The sequence below is a fragment of the Erythrolamprus reginae genome, chromosome 1, assembly GCF_031021105.1.
Source record: "Erythrolamprus reginae isolate rEryReg1 chromosome 1, rEryReg1.hap1, whole genome shotgun sequence".
NCBI classification, from domain to species: Eukaryota; Metazoa; Chordata; class Lepidosauria; order Squamata; family Dipsadidae; genus Erythrolamprus; species Erythrolamprus reginae.
The window spans coordinates 72,949,986-72,970,878 of NC_091950.1; the positions used below are offsets into that span (position 1 = coordinate 72,949,986).

General features: G+C 36.4%; 1 protein-coding gene across 3 annotated transcripts in view; it reads right to left on the reverse strand.

The window, feature by feature from the left end:
• The window catches only part of NPAS3 (neuronal PAS domain protein 3), an 826,368-nt gene that overhangs the window by 89,392 nt on the left and 716,083 nt on the right, over nucleotides 1-20,893 (reverse strand). The gene's annotated exons all lie outside the window — the stretch shown is intronic.

Here is a 20,893-nt window from a genome sequence, read left to right on the forward strand (position 1 = left end):
TTACGTGAGACTTGTGGAACATCCTTTTAAATAACCAGAGAAAGAAGGCAGATTAACAGAATAACAGAGTTGGAAAGGACCTTGGAGGTCTTCTAGTCCAACCTCCTGCTCAATCCAGACAAGTGGTTGTCCAGTCTCTTCTTAAAAGCCTCCAATGATGGAGCTTCTGAAGGCAAGCCGTTCTACTGGTTAATTCTTCTCACTGCTCGGAAATTTCTCCTTAGCTTGGGTTGTTTCTCTCCTTGATTAGTTTCCATCCGTTGTTTCTTGTCTTGCCTTCTGGTGCTTTGGAAAATAGGTTGACCCCCTCTTCTTTCTGGCAAGCCCTTGATATGGGAACACTGCTATCAGGCATCCCCATTCCTTCTTTTTACTGGACAAGACATACTCAAATCCTGCAACCAGTGTTCATATTATTTAGCCTCCTGCCCCCTAATTATCTTTACTGCTCTCTTTCAGGAGTCCCTACATCTTTTTAATAATATGGTCAGGAAACCTGGATGTAGTATTCTAAGTGTGGTCTTACTAAGGCTTTAGAAAGTGGTATTAATGCTTCATGTGATCTTGATTCTATCCCTCTGCTAATGCAACCTAGTATCTTCTTTTGGCTGAAGCACCACATCACTGTCTCAAATTTAAGTGGTTGTCCACTAGGACTCCAAGTTCTCTCTCACAGCTATTGCTATTAAGCCAGGTTTCACCTAATCTATATCTGTACATTTGTTTTTTTCTGACCTAAGTGTAAAATTTTATTTTTCTAGACACTGAATTTCATTTTTTAGATAGGGCTCAGTGTTCGAGTATTTCGAGATCCATCTGGATCTTGGGCCTAAGAGGCAAAGACTTAGACAAGAGAGGAAGATAACCATGCACAGGTGAAGCCAAAATTTGTAACTGCTCTTTACAGCACTGTATGGTAAGTGAACTAAAGTAACTACAACTCCTTTGTGGTATTTATTTAAAACAACAATGGAATCTCTGTTACCACAGTTTATGCTGTGCCACCAAAAGACTATAATGAAATATGACCATTGTAAGGTGTCTCCTATTAATAAAGGCATGCCAAAATATAATACGTATACAGTGGTCCCTCGATTTTCGTGGATTCGAACTTCGCGAAACGGCTATACCACGGTTTTTCAAAAATATTAATTAATAAATACTTTGCTGGTTTTTTCCCTATACCACAGTTTTTCCCACCCGATGACGTCATACGTCATCGCCAAACTTTCGTCCACCTTTAATAAATATTTTTTTTAATAAACTTTAATAAATAAACATGGTGAGTAATAATCTAAATGGTTGCTAAGGGAATGAGAAATTGCAGTTTAGGGGTTTAAAGTGTTAAGGGAAGGCTTGTGATACTGTTCATAGCCAAAAATAGTGTATTTACTTCTGCATCTCTACTTCGCGGAAATTCGACTTTCGCGGGTAGTCTCGGAACGCATCCCCCGCGAAAATCAAGGGAACACCGTATTTCACTGCATAATATTTTTTAAAAGAGAGAGTTTACACATGTTCTTTGCAATATTGCTGAGTGCTAGTATTTCAATATCTCCTAAATCTAATGCACTGTATACAGGTGTTACTAGTTTGAACCTAAAAGTAGCCTAGTAGTAGTAAAATGTGTAGCTTCAAGTAGAACAAAACCGATTGGCTACCTCCTTTAGTGGCAAAGAAAAAACAACAACACCCACCACATAGGAAGTTTGTATGTAAAAAAAAGAAGAATCTCTCCCCTCCATCAGCCACCTACAAGTGCAGTAGAAATCATATAAACTGTAGACATCATATCACATCTGTATTGTTTTGTCTGAGAACTTATGTCAGGAAGGTGATCTGTATATAACATTCTAAAAAAGATAGATCTTGATTATAACCCTGAATTATAACTTCTTAATTTGGCAAGTGAAAATCTATTATTGTAGGACTCTAGGGCAAGAATGTGTTAAGAAAATTATTCTTCCTGTCTGCTCATTTAAAGTAATCCCTTTGGGTGATTAAATGAAATATTACTTGTTTAATAACCATCAGAACATTATTTTTAAGCAGAAATATTTTGCATATTTTCTCTTCCCGACTTTAACTCACTCATGTTGTGGGAAAGGCACAGACATCGCACAAAGGAAGTAGAGTTTAGCACCTGAATACTGTTTGTCCTGTCATCATGGCATCTATAATTTAGCGTAAAGCAGTGAGGTAGACAGAGCATATCATCTGAAATCACCCTGAACAGTGATATAAACCACACTCCCAATAACACTTGTCAGAAAGGTGACTGCATTCAAAACTACTATCCAAGAGTTTCAAGATAAATGCTGATAATGCAACCATCTTACAAGACTACTGTTGCTGCAAGAAATAAAAATAAAATGGGAAAAACCCCTCAGACTAAAGTATGAAGTTCCTTTGAAGGGAGCAATTTAATTTTTATTGGGGCATAGTAAATTCTCTATAAATTAATAGAAGTAAAGTTTTTTTTATAACTGGATAAGATTATTTTATGTTGCTACAGTCCCCCCCAATTCTAAATTAATCCAATTTCCTACATTTTATCTTTCTTTTCCTCTGATATTCTGGACTGTATGTATGAAATTCCCAAACTATATAATTAACTGCAGATTTTATAGATGCAGACTTTTTGCACAATCTATATGCTATTATTCCTCAGCCAGTATTTCTATTTTCATATACTTCACAATTGGTTTCCTGGAAAGTTAATATCAGTGTACTTCCTGCCACATAAACTATGAACCCACAGGGAAACAACAAACAAAATCTTGAATTACAGCCATTATGATTTACTTGGTCATGTGCAGTTTGTTCAGTCTGCTCATTTAACATACATGGCAAAATTTTAATATAAACAAAACAACAAGAAGATATGCCAGTTATATAAAATACATGTTATTCTACATTTTACTTTAGAGGAAACTCCATGGGCTGCTCCCGGTTCGGACCGGTTCTTAGAACTGGTAGCAGGGGGAGGCTCTGTTCACCTGCCTGGGCCACTTCAACACATGCGCAGAAGTATTGCACACATGCGCAAGTGTGCGCACGAACCGGTGGCAAAATAATTTGCAACCCACCACTGAGAAAATTATATTTTTTCTTTAAGATGTGGGTAAGGAAGATATTTGTTTTATTTTTGTTCTTCATAAAGGAAGTCTACAGTCTACGGAGAGGGGCGGCATACAAATCTAATAAATAAGTAAGTAAGTAAGTAAGTAAGTAAGTAAGTAAGTAAATAAATAAATAAATAAATAAAATTTTCTCACTAAACTTTTCATCCCAAAACTGAATTCTATGAATGGTATTAATAGTAAATAGTATAATTTACAAATAAACGCAGATTTCTTTTCAACAGCAACCAGCATGCTTATTTGTAAGGAGATAACATGTCCATTAATCTCCTCAAAAGGAAAAAAATATAATAAATTATTATTTCCCTTAATTTCTCAGGCTGTAGTCTTACTCATACCTGTTTAGGAATATATTCAATTAAATTCACTTAGGTTTACTTCTGAATAGGACATTAACATTAATGACAAAATACAATTTCATGTAATAAAATATTACTGCTGTCCAAATGAAATTATAATAGATCGATGTCAAACAATTAGACCAAGTGCCTCAAAGCAGATCCACTGATAAACCTCCAATTTAAAGCAGGGAACTCTTTCTTAATTGTTTATTAAAACTATATTTTTCCCCACAAGTGATCATTCTTGCCAATACATCACAATGAAGGAAATTGATCTAGATTCCAGGGCAGACACACTGCTACATGGCAATTTCAATCTCAAAAACAACTAAAGGAAGAGAGTGGAGAAAGGCATGAATTACATGGAATTACATAACATAATAAGAAATAGGTAGAGAAATTATAAAATATGTTAAGCCCCCTAATATTATATTGCAGGCAGTTAGAAGACAATAGTATTATCTTTGTAGCTGTGGATACACCAAACAATAGACCACGTGAAGTATCATTTGCTTCACAAGATCCAAATCCAAGTGCATAAACAAAAAAAGAAAAACTGCCATACTTAATCTCAAAGGACTGCGAACACCCTGTAATTTTTATGTGAAAGAAATAGAAAGGAAAAACCTTGCTTTACATGGAGAGTAATCACATTAGCTGTGTTTAATTAGTTTAATTCAAGTTTAATAAAATGTATACTTACGTTCAAATTAAATTACATAAAAATTAACTTTAAATAAATAATTCTGTCCTTGCTCAGACGATGTTCATCTTGGATTTGGCCACATTTTAGGACCTTGGCATGCCACTCACAGAGCAAGTAGACCTAACCATGAAAAAGGCAATGCAGCCATAGATTATATTTAATCAAATTAATTTCAAATGTTCTCGGTTTTGGTATATGCACATCCTGTGTAGATTGCACATGAAATGAGATTGGTTTTCTCTCCCTCCCACCTCAATATCTAAACCCTGCCAGAGATCAGAAGTGCACAATCTTTTTAGACCAACTGCCACAATAGGCTATAGAGCTCTATACTCAGTGCAAAACAAATTTTGGAAAAATTAGACGCAAGACCTTGGCAGCTGCAAATTGTACATCTGTCACAGATATACATATCTATTGTTTCTAAAATTGCTGGTGTAAAATAAGACATTCTGGAATTCTTTCCAGGGTATAAGGTAGATTTCTTTTCTTCCCCTGTTCTCAAGAAAGAAATATTAAATAAAACAAATTAATCTCATGTGATGGAAAGAAGGCTTGATTCATCAAAATATTGCTAAATTATCAAGAAGTAGCTGCTTTTGCTGAATAAATAAATAAAAGAGAAACAACTCATATATAATCAATGAAGTGATTTATTTATGTATTTAATTTATTTAGTAGATTTGTATGCCGCCTCTCTCCGAAGACTCGGGGCGGCTAACAACAATAAAAAAACCAATGTAACAAATCTAATATTAAAAAGTAATCTTAAAAAACCCCAATTTAAGAGACCAATCATACAAACAAGCATACCATGTATAAATTCTATAAGCCTAGGGGGAAGAGAAAAAAAAATCAATTCCTGGAGAGTTTAATTTTTGTGAACTTCCATGAGTTCTTACCTTGATATGCTCAATATTCACACTATTATCATGAGAAGCAAACACTTTGTTATCAGAGATCGTTCTAAGTTAAAGGAACAATTAACCCAAGTAATATAATGAATGCAAGAGTGGAGGAATCACTACATTGAATATATATATATATAAATATGTGTTTTGATTTGAGTGTTTAACACACAGACACACTGTATAGCAATAATCTTTAAAAAAAAACCTGCTTTGCTTTTAAAAATTGAATAGTGAGAAAATCATAAAAAATGCATCGGGAATTAAAATTCCCCATGTGACATTCTTCCTTTTGCATTATTAGCTGAAGCCCATAATTAATGGCTAATCAGCTATTAATATTTAATATTTTTAAATTTTAATTTATCTTGTCAATACATAATTTGAATACATGAAATGAATAAAAATGAACGGAACATTAGGAGAGGGATGGTAGGCATTTCGGTGCACTTATGCACGTCCCTTACAGACCTCTTAGGAATGGAGTGAGGTCAACAGTAGATAGTCTAAGGTTACAATTTTGTGGGTTTGGGGATGAAACCACATAGTCAGGTAGGGTGTTCCAGGAATTGACTACTCAGTTGCTAAAGTTGTGTTTTCTGCAATTGAGTTTGGAGCAGTTCGTTTTAAGTTTGTATCTACTGTGTGCTTGTGTATTGTCGTAGCTGAAGTAGTCATTGATAGGTAGGACATTGTAGCGGATAATTTTAAGAACTAAGCTTAGGTCATATCGAAGGTGGCTTAGCTCTAAGTTGTCTAAGCCCAAAATTTCAAGTCTGGTGGCATAAGATATTCTATTTCCAGCAGTGGAGTGGAGGACTCTTCTCATGAAATATCTCTGGACATATTCAATTGTATTAATGTCTGATATGCAGTGCTTTGGCACTTAAATCATTACATCATTTGTAGTCCATAAATTGAGTTTAAACTGTTGCAGATGATGAGATTCAGTCAGTTGTTGAGTCTAATGTTGTTAGTTAATCTAGTCTCAGATTGATAACAGTGTTGTACAGGGTTGCATGGATGGGTTCAGTTGCACGTTCATTTAGGGTCCAATTAATAAAAGGTAGATTGAGGTGACCAAAAAAGATAAGAGGATATGGGCAGGAGGCTTTCCACATTAGTAGTGAAATTAACTTGTTCACATGTGCAATGTCATAACCAGGGGCTCTGTAACATAGTAGGCAGCAAAGTGTGGTATTTAAGGACAATTTGCAAACAATGTTTTCAGGAAGAACACGTTGATGTGTAACTTGTATATTTTTTAGGTTTAGCGACTTTTTATAGAAAATAGCTACTCCACCACCTCTGTTTATTGCGTGGTTAGACATGATAATCTCTGACTGTGATAATGAAGCTGGAGGGGGATGTGTTTAGCCATGTTTCACAGACAAATATAACGTCGAATGTAAGTATTTAATAAGAGGAGGAGTTCAGGCATTCTGTTTATGATGCTTCTTATGTTAATTAGTTTGCATTTAAAGTTAGTAGTAAGGAAGTACCTAGTTTTGGATGATGGAGGGTTGGATGGTGGGGGATGGATTGTGGGTATTGCATGTTTCCTACTACTAGTTGCTATGTTGGGGGAGAATTCATGACCCAAGATTTTCCTGATGTGGGCAGTAGGCCATTGTTGGACTGTAATGTTGAACTATCTATCCCAATGATTTTATTATTTTCTTATTCAAATTCCACTTCTCATACTCAGGGCCATCCCAGGGAAACCTCAACCATGCAAAGTATTTCTCAAGACATGTTGTTTGAGAATTTGCTGCACTTAAAGGGGATCTGAATACTACTATGGAAAAGGGAATACAATTCTTCATCTACAAAGTTTTAGATCCCAGCGTATACTTCCGGTCATGAAATTTAATGCACTGGAATTTCTATAGTTACTTGTGCTGAAACTTCTATTATCCAAGTTTTAAAACCTTCATTCGCAGATGTTGTCTTTCTTGAGAAAGTAGTATATTCAATCTGTGGAAGAGAATATTTTGAGTGGAGTATCCAGACAATAGCTAATGATTATTTGAATACCGTAGTTGACACAAAAGTACCCATACGGACATTTTTTTTTAAAAAAGGACACTACAAAAAGGATAGAATAATAAAAAAGAATTTAAATATGCCACTAGGGCAAGGGTTTTCTAGGTTTATCCAAGCTTTATATAGGAGAAATAACCGAGCAATTATTATGTTAAATTAGATATTAGGAGATCTAAAAGGGCATCTGTGTTCATAGTTTGTTTAATAGAATAATAGCTATGCACAAATTTAAGGGCAGCAGTGCACTCCCCAATTTCTGTTTCAAGCACCTTATTGGTGCAGCAAAGGCCAATTTTTAGATTACACCCATTTCTGATTAGCATTATAACATGAAAACTGTGAGAGGCACATCTTATCCTCTTGTACATCTGCAAAGCAGAATTGTGTTTGGAAAAGCAAGAATGTGTTGCAGTGGAGACAAGGTTCATATGGATGAAATATTTCATGTAGACATTTCATAGTTTCATGTGAGTATTTCATGCAATAGTTAAAGCAGAGATGGTAACAGTCTCTCCTGGAACAGACTTCCTTGTTCAGCTTAGCTGAAAGCTTGAGTTGAGAGAGAAACCATTTCTTCCAGCCACATTATTGATAGTTATTCTGGTGATAATGTAACACGTTCTGGGCTGGCTTGGTTTTGAATGGGCAATTAAAACCCATTATAAACAAACACAGAGACATATAATGTATCAACACAGCTGCCTGCATTTTTGCACCAGCTCTGGGGATGTGAACAGGAAATTATCATGATGAATGCCTAGATTTCAAAATCTGCCATTATGTCAGTGATTTAAGATGGCCTTTGAAATAGCTGAACAGTGGAAATCTCTTCCTCTCTCTCTTGCCTGTATTGTAGACAAAACTAAAAATAGCTGAACATTATGTTAACTAACTATGGAAGTCTTAAAAAAAAAGTTTTTTACAACCCATGATAATGTTGAATTACATATAGTCTGATAAAGAAAAGTCAAAATGGATGGGTGGAGGATAGGAAAGTTGCAAGCTAAACTGAAATGCTCTGATTCACTATTATGTTAAACAAAGGAATAATACAATTTTTAATTATGAAGAATTTTATGAATTGAATAAAATGATTACATGAGACATCACAGTGTTTCCTTTTCTCTTCTCAATGAGTTCACTTTTTCAAAATATGAGAATTACATTTGCAGTCCAGTTTCTTTATACAATTTTACTCTATATATATCATATACAGTATACAGTGATACCTCATCTTACAAAAGCCTCATCATACAAACTTTTTGAGATACAAACCCGGGGTTTAAGATTTTTTTTGCCTCTTCTTACAAACCCACCGCCGCTGCTGGGATGCCCCACCTTCGGACTTCTGTTGCCAGCGAAGCACCCGTTTTTGTGCTGCTGGGATTTCCCTGAGGTTCCCCTCCATGGGAAACCCCACCTCCCGACTTCCGTTGCCAGCGAAGCACTAGTTTTTGCAATGCTGGGATTCCCCTGCTGGGATTCCCCTGCAGCATCGCAAAAACACAGAAGTCCGGAGGTGAGATTTGCCATGGGGAGCCTCAGGGGAATCCCAGCAGCGCAAAAACGGGCACATCGGCTGGCAAAAGGGGTGAATTTTGGGCTTGCACGCATTAATCGCTTTTCCATTGATTCCTATGGGAAACATTGTTTTGTCTTACAAACTTTTCACCTTAAGAACCTCATCCCGCAACCAATTAAGTTTGTAAGACAAGGTATCACTGTATTATATACACAATATACATTAATTATTTTATTTAATTTACAGTATATACTGCCCACCTCACTATTCAAAGTCTATAATTTGTTTTCAAATAAATTGATATTATGATGACATGTGCGAGAACACTGTTGCTGGTAGATGCAAACCAGGTTTTCAGGGAATTTGTCTGCCTCTTTTACTAATTGACATTGCAAATGTTAGCGTATAAGAAATTATTGTTCCTGTCTTTGAAAGAAAGTTGGGCATTTGAAAAAATTAAATCCAATCTACTTGAATTCCAGAAGTACCCTTTATCTATATCTTGAATTTTGTATGGTTTTGTGCCAGTTCAGTACTCATACTCATTCATCAAATCTGTCTTTAAAAGTACCACAATTTCAGCTTTTAAAATTTGAGTTGTTATATAAGTAGCCCACTTAAATTTCTAATAATCTGACAAATTCTATGGGGTACTTCATTTGCTCATAAATTTCTTCTGCGATTGTTCTATCCATACTGTAATACATTTTTCATAGCCATTTAGTTTTTGTTGTATGGATTATAACATATATATATGTTATTCAGCAAAAAACAACATGTGGTTGATATATATATATGTACGTACGTACGTACGTACGTATGTATGTATGTATGTATGTATGTATGTTTTTGTAGATTTTCACAGGTATAGGTATGAAGGATTTGGGTTTCTTCCCATGTAAGTTTCAAAGATTTCTGGCAACGTTTCGATGAGGTCCCACTCGTCATCTTTAGGCTGGTGCTTTTGTCCTTGTGCTAGGGCAAACACAGCACGACCTGAGCTGCCTTCTTTTTAAAAATACTGGTGGGTGGGTGTGGAGTGCTGGCTCAGCAGCTGCAAGCTGTGTTGAAACTTCCTGGTGAGTCAGTGGGATAACAGCTGGGGTCATTGAAGTAATTGATGTATGCTCATAAGTTGATTTTTGTGGATTTGAGGGTGATATCCTGAGTAGTTGGAGCTTGCAGACTACTTAGCTGTTTTGATGAAATACCATGTAAAATCTGCCCAGCCACATATATTGTACAAATTAATAGGAGAGTAAATGTATGTGTTGCAGAACATAAGAACGCATTAAGAAAAGAAGAAAAAACTTCCTCCCTTTTCCAACACTTCAAAACTACAGGACATGAAATTGATTTTGACAGTACTAAATTAATTTCTAAAACTGAACACTACAACAAAAGAATAATCATGGAAGCCATTGAAATAGAAAAACACCCCCACAATATGAACAAACGTGATGATAACTCCTGCCTACCAGACATCTGGAAACCAGCCTTCATTAACATATCCCAGCCATACAAACTGAAACCAGACCCAGAACAGTGAAGAACACTACCACCAATCACCTCCACCAGACCCAAACCCACACCCACCCTACAGACCAAATACAACCACCACCCAGAAGCCAAACTACAGCATTGCCCCCACAAACTCAAGGCCAAACCAAAATTGTTACACCCCAGACACACATGACAAAACAGCTAAGTAGTCTGCAAGCTTCAACTACTCAGGCTATCACCTCCAATCCACAAACATCAACTAATCAGCACACATCAATTACATCAATGATCCCAGGTGTTACCCCACTGATTCACCAGGAAGTTTCAACATAGCTTGCAGCTGCTGAGCCAGGACTCCACAGCTACCCACCAATATTTATAGAGGGAAGGCAGCTCAGGTCTCGCTGTGTTCGCGCTAGCACAAGGACAAAAACACCAGCCTGAAGATGACAAGTGGGATCTTGTCGAAAGTCACCAGAAATCTTTAAAACTTACACGGAAAGAAACCTGAATATGCCAAGACCTTCATATTATATCTCAGTAACTTATTCTCTTCCTCCTGCATTCTCTTCTACCAATTATGTGTAACATTTCCTCACCATTAAGCTCCAATGTTCCTGACATTAAGGACAGGAAGAGAAAAACCTTGTTACAGATTTTTTTATTTTGCTTACATGAATAATAAAGCCATGTTCCTTATCATTAAATCGAAGGCATTTTTTTAAATGTTCTGGAACAAAATCCCACCCCTTCATACTACATATAGGCAGTCTTTGACTTACAACCGCAATTGAGACTGGAATCTGAACTGTTGAACAAAACTGTCATTAAGTGAGATACTCATGTGACTGTTTTGCTCAACTACTACAATCCGGGGTCTCCCAATTGCAATTTTTAAGCTATCATGTGGGGAGACCAGTGTCCACAGGTGCATGGAAACCCGCCAGGGGCCGGGAGGCCTGGGCCATCTCTCTGTCCCACCAGGATCGGGTCTTCTTACTTTTGCCTTTTTATACAGCTGCTGAAAAGAGTGTTTCTAGCCTTCACAACAATCACCTTCACTAGCTTTCTGGCCAGAAAAAAGTCTGTCTACCCTACAGAACGATTGCTCGCCTAGCGAACCTTCTAGCTAGTAAATCAAGATACGGTGGTTCAAGTAGGGAGCCCAGCCGGCGCGGGTTGCTGCTACCACTGCTACCAGTACGATGTGTGTGCAGCTTTGCTTCTCCTGCGTGCATGCACACATGTCCCAGCAAGATTTTGCTTGTACACATGTGCAGGAAGCAAAACCTTGCAAGGGACGTGTGTGTGTGCGAGATTTTGGCAATTCTTTTGCTTCCGTGCATGCACAGAAGCAAAAAATCACCAAAATCTCTCTCATGTACGTGTCCCCTCACAAGATTTTGCTTCCTACCCTCCCATATAAGCCCTAATTAAGACACTGGCCACTCCAAGGTGCACTGGTAAAAATTAAGCTAGGGTGGGGATGTGGGGGTGGAGCTGCCCTACTATTACCTTTGGAGAGTTGCAGCCAGGCCTTGCACATCTCGGCGAATTTCTTCTACAGCTGGTAAGGCTTTCCTGTAGGCCTCTGTAGCTGATAACAGAGCTCTGGATCGATTTGGTGCTCTATTATCGGCTGCAGAGACCTTTCCTGACTGTCCCTCTCGCTGACAACAGAGCTCCAGATCGATCTGGAGCTTTGTTATCAGCTGCAGAGACCTTCAGGAAAGCCTTGTGGGGCTTGCTGGACAAAGAAGTTCCTGAAGGCCTCTGACAGCGAAAAGGAAGCCGAGGAGATAATAATAATAATTTATTAGATTTGTATGTCGCCCCTCTCTAAAGACTCGGGGCGGCTCACAAAGACTCGGGGTGGCTCACAATGAGTTAGTGGACAACATCCTTTCAAAAAATAAGACCCGTTACCTTTTTTGGTAGCAAAAATATATATAAGACAAGGTCTTATTTTCAGGAAAACATGGTATATACGGTCACAATAAGAAAGGCTGGTGTCAAAATAAATACACACATGAGCTGGATGATTCTGTTTGTCTTTGTAATATAGCATGTGACAGTTAACTGGTTATGGTTCATGTAAAAAATAGTTGTGTTTTTTATTTGACCCCTTTATTTTATTTTTAAAATGCAGAAATAGAAAACAAATTATAGTATACACGTGTACAGTATTTGACTAGTCATTGTAATTTAGTTTGAACAGAATCACTAATTGGATTTAAAGTTTAGAAGCTGATAACCATAGATTTGTAGTATTACAAGTATTGAACAATTGGACAGCTAGCAACTCATGAAATTAAAATTTTATAACCAAAAGTCGAAGACTGTGTTGCATGGTCTAAATATTTCATAACTGACATTTTCAAAGTGTACAATATAAAGCCAGATTTTGATTTTCCAATGCAATATTCTGTATATGTGCAGCTCTCCTTCTCCTTTTTTATATGTGAATGTAGGTGCAATTCAGATACTGTATTTGTTATTATGAAATAAAAATACTTCATAGTCAAATACTTAACAACTCTTTTTTAAAATTGTCTGGCATGAAAAACATTCATTTTTAAAATGCTCTACGCATGCAACTAACCTAGAAGAACAATCACACTCAAACTACTCTCTACTGCTAGGAGATCAAAACCAAAAACAAAAGTCCTGGGTGAACTATCATGGGTATTCTGAACTCTTGCAGGAAGTTCAAATGAGCCTAACAGACAAATAGCATTGGAAGATAATTATGGGATCCATGAAAACTCCTAAGCTTAATTGTTCAAATATATTAGTGAGGAAATGATGACTGATCTTTTCTCTACACACTGTTTCTCTATGACTAAGCTCATAGATTATGAATAGGACTAGCAACTGATTAATAATATGAATTTTTCTTGATTAATTGATTAATTCATCAATTGAATGTGTGTATGAGCATAAATAAGTGGATCTAATGTCATGCTGTCAGACTTCTATTAGTGTGAAGGGACTTTCGTTCTTTTCTATGCCTGTGGATTTTCCACTCATATCCTCAAATTTTTTACGGAAGACTGAGGAAACCTTTGGCAACAAATTTGGAATTTGTGGAGAGTTGCAGAATTAAGGCAAATCATTTAGTCGGTAAGGAAAAAGGCTTCTAAAGCCTTTTTACAATGACACTGAAGTTCGCCAGCAATGTACTTTTATTTCTGTATTTAGAGAAACTAAAAATTTATTAGATCTAACTTTACAAAAAAACAGTACTAGACAACACTTTAGAAACGGCTGTGAGAAAGAAATATTAAAAATCTATTATGTGTGTATGTGATTTTATATGTAGTAAATATAGTGTGTATAGTGTATAGCACTGTTATACATTCCAATTCAAAGCTATGAAATTCAGTGAAACTTACTCCCAGCTGATAGAAGATTGCAGCTTTAAAGCATTTAAAACCTGGCTCTAAAAAAAACAGGAAGCAAAAATAAAAATATTTTAATTCAACAAATTAATTGATTAACTTAAATCTACCAACGTAACCAGTTATTGTTTTAAACCCTATATTCCTAATCACTAGAAATATTTCTTTGTTTCAAACAAAGCTATGCTGATTTGCATCCATGCAGGAGGGGCAGTGGGCAGAAAATCAGCAGTAGCATATTGACTTTGTCCTCATTTGATTAAATTGAACATTAAAGTTCTAAAGAAATACTAACATAATGGAAAATCTTGGCTTACATAATGGCTTGCACAGAAACCAATAACAATGTAAGCAGGGGTGGGCTGCTGCTTGGATGGGGGGGAGCGCAGAGGTGTAGCGAAAATGGAGCTCCACCCCAGAGCACCCAATTTGTACTGAAAGATATTGAAAGAAAATGAAGGGCGTCCTGCATAAGCCACGCCCACAGTGTGGTAGTAAAAATTTTGGTAGCCCTTCACTGAATGTAAGGATATCAGTAGCTCAAAACCAAGAGCAGAAACTTTGATACACTGAAAAAAATAATATATTTGAAAACAATAATTTGCAATGTATTGCTATCCTGGTAACATCCACCTCACTCTGGAACATCTTTCCCCCCTATCCCCTTCATGGGAATCATCTCCATCCTTTAGATGGGGCTCTAAAATTGTGGTTCTCTGGGACCTATGGTGCTTTGACTTGAATTAGGAAGACAGTAGGAATGTAATTTTAACTGTTGCTTCAATTGATTACAATTATTATACAACTACATTTATAGTTGTAAGTCATCCAGAATCTTGAAACAAGTTCAAATAACAAAATATGGTTATATTTTAAAGAGATGAACTAATTCTTATAATTCAACACTGCTGTTTTAACAGTGAAAGCCACCCCTCCAAAGACATTAAACTCAGTGTAATATCCTCAAAGGTTTAGCAAGGTTATAAGTATTAACCTGGCTCAGGGCCAGACTATTTACAGGACCGTCTCTTGCCACATACCTCCCAGAGACCTACAGTATAAGAGCACACAGAGTTGGCCTCCTCCAGGTCCTGTCAACTAAGCAATGCAGGTTGGCAGGGCCGCGGGGGAGGGCCTTCTCTGTTGCCGCCCCGGATCTATGGAATCAACTCCCCCCCAATGTCCATACTGCTCCCACCCTACTGGCCTTTCGTAAGGCCACAAAGACTTGGCTTTGCCAGCAGGCCTTGGAGGCCATGAATTAACAAATGGCCAAATCGTATGAATGATTGGTATGCATGTTGTTGTGATTGCTTAATTTGTGGGGTTTTAATTAGGGTTTTATAGACTTTTAGAATTTAAATTTGACCTTTTTTATTGTTTTGTATTTACATTGTTGTTGTAAGCTGCCCTGAGTCCTTCAAGACTGGGTGGCATAGAACTCGAAATAAGTAAGTAAGTAAGTAAGTAAGTAAGTAAGTAAGTAAGTAAGTAAGTAAGTAAGTAAGTGTTGTGGTTAGCTCTGGCCCAGCCCCTGCCCCAAGCAATGTGGAGGTGGATGTGGGGGAGACATCCACATGCCACAGGCCTCTTTTGTTTCCAGTAGAATCTGTCTCCTCTGACCAAGGAAGCGTGAGTTACCGGAAGAGGGGAGTTTGGCAGACAGCCCAGGAGGAGATCAATCATCTGTATCATCCCTGGATTCTGAACAAGAATTAATGACACATCCACGCATGCGTAGAGTGATGCATAGGAGACAACAACTGAAGAATTATTACAAGAGAAAATGAGGCCACCTGTGGTTGGGTGGGGCTGCTATAATTAGTGCTACAGATAAAAGTGCAGCCTGGTGTGTTAGCCTCATGGCAGTTTATCTGATTCATTGTTTTGTCAAGATCGTGGTTTTTTGCTGTTCAGGATTATGTATGTGGACTCTGTGGACTTTAGAATTGGACTCAATTTTCCAGTTATTGGGTGAGCAATTGGATTGCATTTAACCTGTGCCTTGTGTGTACCAGAAAATCCCTTTGACATTTAAAAAGGGAGCTGTTTCTGTTTTTCTGTTTATAAAAACTTTTGGGTTTTCCTTTTATCGTGTGGTGTGTGTCTTCCTGGACTAATTACTCTGTAATTACGGGCAGTTGAAACACACCAGTAAGTAAGTAAGTAAGTAAGTAAGTAAGTAAGTAAGTAAGTAAGTAAGTAAGTAAGTAAGTAAGTAAGTGTTGTGGTTCAGTCTGGGACCCCTCCGGGAATGGCTGACCTTCTGTCGGTTTCCAGCTCAGAGGGAGAGGCTGAGGAACAGGAGGTGCAGACTGACGAGGAAGAGGAATCCCAGGCTGAAGAAGAAGGACAGCCAGAGTCCCACCAGGGGGAGCTCTCCCCAGCAAGCAGCCTGGATTCCTTAGGGGAAAATGCTCAAGACATCATAGATATGCGACAAAGGAGAGCTAATCAGAGACGGACTCAATTGGCTAAGTATTTCCAGCATTAGAGCTCACAGCTGGGTTTGGGTGTGGTGCTCTTGGGAAAGGATAAAAGGCGGACCCACCCTTCCTGGCTTGTGGAGTTTTATCTTGGAGATTCGTGAGACCTGTCTGTGAACTTTGGTGGCTTACAATCCTGGTTTGTGCCTTGGACTATTGAAACCTTGGGGGGGGGGGGTGCCAGCAAGAAGCTTGTGGTATTGACTGGACATCAGGACCCTGCTGTAACGTATTATAGCCTGTCTGTTGTGAAGACAGGTTTTCCTTTGTGCTTATTTTTTCCAGCTATAAAATACTTTTGGCTTTTACCAGAGTGTCTGGCTGTTTTTTCAGTTGGTGTTGAGGTCTGGGAAAACCCAGACAGAACAGTAAGTAAGTAAGTAAGTAAGTAAGTAAGTAAGTAAGTAAGTAAGTAAGTAAGTAAGTAAGTAAGTAAGTAAGTAAATAATACTTTTACAAAGACATTAAACTCCCTATAACATCATCAGAGTTTTGGCAAGATTAAAGATATTGCACTAAAAGTGTACTTGTGAATGCATGTTTAGCACATCTACTATGTATATAAACTAGCAAGAATCTAACTTTCCCTACTAGGGTTTAATTGTGATTGACAAGCTGACTAACTTTGTCCTCAAGGAGATATTTAGAACCATTATCAAATATATGACAGACTATATTGTTCTCACAAATGGCAACAATATCACATATCATTTTATAGATAATGTTTCAATATCTTTCATTGAATAACAGGTTTTTTTTTAATCAAGCTGCACTGGTAGCACTAAACTACACAAGAGGTTTGGAGGTTGCAGATGGCTGCATTACTCTAAATGTTCAAGCTTGACTGACCCATTTCATCAGCACTGTCAGAGCCTTGCACTGATACATGTTGACAACATTTAATCTTAAAAAATTGAAAGAAATGAATTAATATGCAAATTTCATCAGCTTTGTAATAAAAATGTCCTTGGAAAAAAACAGAGAACATGACCCCCAAGGAATAGTGTGAATTATCCCAGCTCAATTCTTTAAGTTAGTCAGAGGTATGTAAGTCCACAAGGAAATCAGCACAGATTTGACTTGGAAATAATTATGATGAAGAACAAAACACAAGCAGGTTGAATAAATGTAACAACTTGGGAAAAGTCTTAGTCCTGTTTGTTATTCACTTTGAATTAACAGGATTAGGTCTGGGTTTTTTTTTTTTAAAGAAAGGAACATAGCCATGCAATTTCCAACATTTAAGTAACATGAAAACAATTTTGGGGTAGAAAGGTATCATTTTTTTGTGGAAAATAAAAATTATCAAGAAAAAATACCTTTTAAAATTCATTATAACTTTTAGTATTCAAGGTTAGTGGCTGGGCGGCTGCATATTTTGTCCACATAAAAAGCATTTTGGTACTACAATAACTGCAAAATATATCTTGGGGTTGAGAAATCGCCACCAATAATTGTGTCCATATTATTTATTTACATATAAATGGGCGCTCAACAATACAGAAGCATCACTTCCCAGCACACTCTAAACAGTGACAATTTGCCTCTTTTAAATAGTTGAAAACTATAGGCCAGCTATGGTTCAGCATATACGATCGCACTTTTTGTATTTAGTTTGAATAATATTATTTACAACCAGAAGCTAAAATAATTAAGCTAATTTATGAGTAATCTTTCACATAATCTTTCACTTCCACATGTTCAGCTGGTGATTCATGTATGAAACACTGCATTTCCAACTACGTCAGACCTGTGGAATTAATTGGATATGTTTTTTGGTGTACATTAAGATATTTATCCCCTTCCAGTGCTTTCAATTGTTGTGATTGCTACTGGAAGAAAGCCAGTCTATTGAGAAACACTATACATTTGCATTAAACCTTCTCTAATGATTAGTGTTTATTATTTTATTATTATTATTTATTAGATTTGTATGCCGCCCCTCTCCATAGACTCGGGGCGGCTCACAACAGTGATAAAACAATACATGGTAACAAATCTAATAATTAAAATCTAAAATAACAATTTTACATTAAAAAGTCTAAAAAGTCCTCCTTGCCTTTCGTAAGCTGCTTAAAACCCACCTCTGCTGCCAGGCATGGGGGAATTGAGATACACTTTCCCCCTAGGCCTTCACAATTTTATGCATGGTATGTCTGTATGTATGATTGGTTTTTATAAAATGAGTTTTTAACTGTTTTTAGTATTGGATTATTGTCATACACTGTTTTATTACTGTTGTTAGCTGCCCCGAGTCTGCAGAGAGGGGCGGCATACAAATCCAATAAATAAATAAATAAAAAGTCTAAAAAGAAAAAAAAAACCCATAGATAAAATACATACACACAGTATGTGTGTATTGTACTGTATAAGAATTAAAGCAGGCTTGGTAATTAGTAAAATGGGGTCGATCCTTTCCTTTGATTCATGTTTAGAATATATGTCCACCCAAAATAGGGGCTACCCTCAGTGTTTTATTCAAATACTGCAATATAATCAAAGTGATTTTAACAGATTTGTAAGTTTGAATAATTGAGGTATTTTAAGTAGTGCTATTCAAGTTTAAGGAATGTCATCTGGCACATATTTCTAATTGCTCTTGTCAAAGACATTATTTAATGTGCTGTCTACATAAACTCAAAGCATTAGTCATCTGTAGATTAGGTTTGTATGATATGAATTCTCATCACAATAGCACCTTTTTTTCCCTTCTACAATTTCACCCTTTTGAAAAAAGAGAGATAAGACCGGTATAAATTAACTAAGTTCCACAAAACATTTTTTAATGAACAGACTAATCCAGATCAATACACTTTAGAAGTATGCTTTTAAAAAAATCAAAAACAAACTAGCCACTTCACATGAAAATTGAAAATGACAATTGTAATATCTTGGGGAACTCAGCATAATCTTTTAGCGCTTTTCAAATAAGCCTTCTGATTTTATATATCCCTGGAAGACAGACACACTATAATAGGGATGATTAACTAACCATATTAATCTAGTCTATAAGCTTTTGTGGTTGACTACAAAAGGCTTTTAAAGTTTCTCCTTTCTTTCTTAATCTACAATCAGTAGAACCCCACATTTATGATGCCCTTTGCACTTATATGGATAAAATGAATAACCTTTCAGTTTAATTATGCAATATCCATTCAGTTTGGAAATGATATAAAGTTTCAGGTAGAAAAAGAATAAAACCTGTTTAAGAATTCAAAATTAATATGTGTCAAACTCATGCTAAATCTTAATCTTCTAGAAACATTTCACTAAAATAGATGTTCTTTTATCACCTGGCACATTAAAACCCACTGGAAAAAAGAGGAAAAGAAAGAAAAGAAAACATTTGGTTAACATGCTGAAAAAGGGAACAGTTTTCCAAGACACTCCAGGCTATTCTTGCAAGGGCTGAACAGTTGTATAATAATGAAAAATGTGTAATACTTGTGGGGCATTGCTTGTGCACAAATACCTCCGCCCATGCATTCATCATTCTGCAGGTATTGTCAGTGAAAGTTTAATTGCATAAACACTCTGTAACTGTCCTGTCATATTTCTTGTCAGTCTGGATTCCCTCTCCGGGCTCACTATCTCACAAAACTATAATTGAATTGCTACCAAGTCACAAGAGAGCCCCCTCCCCAATAAAATCTTTATGAATAGAATTTGTTTCCTATCAGCAGATTTGACAAATTGTGGCAGAGGAAAGGCCTGTGTGATAATTTCTGAGTTTATTCTAAATCCAGTTATTTGCTGTTGGCTCTTATCTCTTCTTTAGAACTTTAAAGGCATGAGGGGGAAAAAATCCCAGCAGGTTTACTAATGTTTTCCCCCCTGCTTATATTAGAGGAAAGCCGGGAAAAGAAATAGCTGTGAGAATGCTCTTAGTCCTTTGTTGAGGGTGATCATGGCGGGACAGAGGTAGCTTAAATTAATAAAAACAAACGGTGAATTCTGCATTATGTGGAATTTCTCTGTAATTCATATGTAATAAAACATTTCTGTATAAAGACATGATGCTTCAGATATACATTGCCTTGTTTTACAAACAAGAGACAATTTCAAGCCATTAAAAAACCCACAGAGGATTATTATTACAATAATAATAATAATAATAATAATAATAATAATAATAATAATAATTATTATTATTATTATTATTATTATTATTATTATTATTATTATTATTATTTAGATTTGTATGCCGCCCCTCTCCAGAGACTCAGGGATCCTAACACTGTACATTAAAGAAACTAATATATTTTGTGACACTCTAGAATATTCCATGGTTGTCCAGAACTGAAGTATTGATCATTATAGCCAGCTCTCATGGATTATTAAATCCATTACCTCAACAGAGCAGTAAACAGCTTTTTTGGAAATCAGAATAGAATTGCCAGTCATTTTGAAAGCTTTAAAATAGATGAGTTACAGTATATTTAATGTAGAATTAAGTGAAAACTTTCCACATTGCAACACATAAGATTTCAGAAAGAGTGGAGATTATACACAGTACGTGGCTACTATTATAAATAGCAGCCCTGAATATCCTTCCATTTTCTCTTAAAAGCAATATTTATAATAAGAAGATATAGGATGTGATATCAGTAGATGATCTGGCTTTCTTGTACATGTCCCAATCTATTGACTATTAGTTAACAAAAGTACAAATAGAACAATACGTTTTATATTCTATAAGGAACCAAATGGGAGGAAAATATTAGTCAAATATTCGGGAGGGGAAGAGAATAGGATATTAACATAGCTCTTGTTTCCAATCTGAGATTCAGTAATTATAATCTAAATCCAACCACAGTTACCACTTTGGTTTTTTTCC